Here is a 3033-nt window from a genome sequence, read left to right as displayed (position 1 = left end):
TGAACACACACACACACACACACACACACACACACACACACACACATACATATATATACGATAGGCTCTTTCAGTTTCTTATTTATTTATTGCCCACAAGGGGCTAAACATAGAGGGGACAAACAAGGACAGACAAAAGGATTAAGCCAATTACATCGAACCCAGTGCGTAACTGGTACTTAATTTATCGACCCCAAAAGGATGAAAGGTAAAGTCAACCTCGGCGGAATTTGAACTCAGAACGTAATGGCAGACGAAGTACTGCTAAGCATTTTGCCCGGCGTGCTAATGTTTCGGCCAGCTTGCCACCTTTTAGTTTCTGCCATCTCGCTCGCTCTTTCAGTTTCTGTGTACCAAACCCACTCACAAGGCTTGGTCAGCCCGAAGCTATAGTAGAAAACACTTGCCCAAGGTGCCATGTGGCTGGTAAGCAAGCTACTTACCACACAGCCACACCTGCACCTAGTAGTATATATTTTAAGAATGCAAAGTGGTAAAATAAGTATGATTACTAATTAAATTTTGTTACTTATTTTTCAGGTGGAACTTAAATGACAACAAAATGTGCTGCTGTATTTGTGAAGATTTTCTGTACAAATTCGCTTTCCATCTTAAAATGTATGTATTATGTGTGTTTGTCTACTATTTCAAGGTGAAAATGACATCAGTTCTCTTCTGTTTATGCATTGTACAACCATAAGGAAGTCTAGCTGGGCAGCAAATAATTTCAATAATATTGTGGTACCCATGCTAACCTTCCTTCATTGGACACTAAATTCTGCTTGTGAAGACCTGTTGGGGCAAGTGAAATCGAAATTGAATCAAATTCGATGACTGGCACCCGTGCCAGTGGAGTGCTAACAGCACCATCCGAGCATGATCATTGCCAGAGCAGCTGTCTGGCTTCAGTGCCGGTGGCACAAAAATAGCACCATCTAAGCGTGATCATTATCCAGGGTTGCCTTACTGGCACTTGTGCCAGGGGCACATGAAAAAATATTTGAGCGAGGTCATTGCCAGTGCTGCTGGATTGACTGCCGGTGGCAGGTAAAAAACACCATTTGAGCATGGCCATTGCCAGTACCTCCTGACTGGCCCTCGTGCCAGTGGCATGTAAAAGCACCCACTACACTCTCAGAGTGGTTGGCATTAAGAAGGGGATCCAGCTGTAGAAATTCTGCCAGATTAGATTGGAGCCTGGTGCAGCCATCTGGTTTGCCAGTCCTCAGTCAAATCGTCCAACCCATGCTAGCATGGAAAGCGGACGTTAAAAGATGATGATAATGATGATGATACATATACATGCACATGAGCGTGCATGTGCACACACACATACACACACACACATGAATGTATGTATATGTGTGCGTGAACATATGTATTCATACACATATAAACACATATAGAAATGTATATTCATATACATATACATACACATACACATATGGAGTAAGAGGCTTGTACTTTAGTCAGCCAACTTTCTTTAACCCTGTTTGCCCTGGCTTGCAGCCAGACTTCTAATCAAATGAAAGAGTGTCGGAAAACTAAACCCACTGAGATTGTAGAGCACAATAATAAAAACAGAAAGTGGAATAATTTATGACATAACCCAGTATTTAATCTTGTAGTAAGAACTAATAAAACAAGGGAATTCCTTAATTTGATAGATTACCATTTTCCATTGGAGCATAGGTATAGTAATATACTAAATAGGAATTGCATTATGGTTAGCTATTTTGTGACTAAGAATTTTGGTTGATATATCAGAGGTTATAATACTGCAAGGCTAAAGGAAATTGAGAGATGAACAGCAAACTGATACCAATTACATAACTTCAAAATTAGTGAGAATTGCCCACGAGATGGTAACTGCTTGGCGAAGTCAATGGTATACAGAGCTTAAGAAGAAATAAACAAATGAGAACAATCTAGTGTACATAATGGAGAAATTGAATTAACACTGAAACTTCGATTTTATAAGCAGACATTCATTTGTCACCCTTGATAAAAGAAATGTATGACAGCTTTATCAAAATTTACAAGTTTTTTTTACATGAGGCAAATCCTCATGAATTTAAAATTACTGGTCAAATGTATTTAAGGATTAACCTTACCAGAACAGCTGCTTTAAATAAAAAGAAAACGTGATGTGGCTGTTGTTTGAACAAAACATTCAGATTTATGTTAAATTAAAATTACGATAAACGTAAACAAACAAACGAAGTTTGCTTTTAGAACCGTTGAGATGTCTTTAGAAAGTTAAAGAAATGATTTATAAATTCTCAAATGCAGGATAATGCTAATAATAGCTGGCCACCAACACTTATTTCTGCAAAATAAGGGTAGCTTATTTTGTTCAGGCTAGATTATTAGCATTATCCTGCATTTGAGAATTTAAAAATCACTTCTTTAATATTCAGAATTATGTTTCAAGGAAATAACTGCTTGAACAAAGGACCAGAACCATTGACATCTTGTATACATGGACCAAACTATCATTTGTATGAATTCCAGTCTCCTTAATTTTCAACCTATTTTTTGTGGGGGAAAAAAACGTTGGTTTTGAAGAGTTTTTAAACAAAATTGCTTTGGCAACAATTTATTTCCACTTGTATGAAGTTTAAATTCTGAATGTAATGGTCATTAAAAAAAGACATTGACAGTATTCTCATGAGAGTCAAAAATGAAATGAAAATCATGAGCTTGAAACAGCTGTTTTTAAATATATTGCTTGCATGTTTTTTTTTTTAGAATATAGAGATATGTGTTTTCTCAATAGTATTCATATAATATTTTGAAATATAATTCTAGAGAAAACAGTCTCCGATTACCAGCTGAAATTGCAGAAATATGAAACTCAGAATACAGGCAATTCAGAGCCTGTTAGTTATAATGTATTAAAAATTACTCTACATTCATGTATTGAATACTATAATTTATTGCTTTCTGGTGAATCAACAGAAACTTTTGAAATATTAAATATACATACATGCACAAATACATGCATATATATATATATATATATATATATAT

The 3033-nt window shown here is 35.9% G+C and overlaps 1 long non-coding RNA gene across 1 annotated transcript in view; it reads left to right on the top strand.

Annotated features, from left to right (window-relative positions):
- The window catches only part of LOC128247036 (uncharacterized), an 86361-nt gene that overhangs the window by 82012 nt on the left and 1316 nt on the right, over positions 1-3033 (top strand). The window contains exon 3 of the long non-coding RNA XR_008263462.1: positions 541-618. This is a non-coding gene — a long non-coding RNA (uncharacterized LOC128247036). The remainder of the gene's footprint in view (positions 1-540; positions 619-3033) is intronic.

Source organism: Octopus bimaculoides, chromosome 2, assembly GCF_001194135.2.
Source record: "Octopus bimaculoides isolate UCB-OBI-ISO-001 chromosome 2, ASM119413v2, whole genome shotgun sequence".
NCBI classification, from domain to species: domain Eukaryota; kingdom Metazoa; phylum Mollusca; class Cephalopoda; order Octopoda; family Octopodidae; genus Octopus; species Octopus bimaculoides.
Note: the sequence above shows the minus strand (reverse complement) of the source record. Positions and strands in the feature narration are given on the sequence as shown.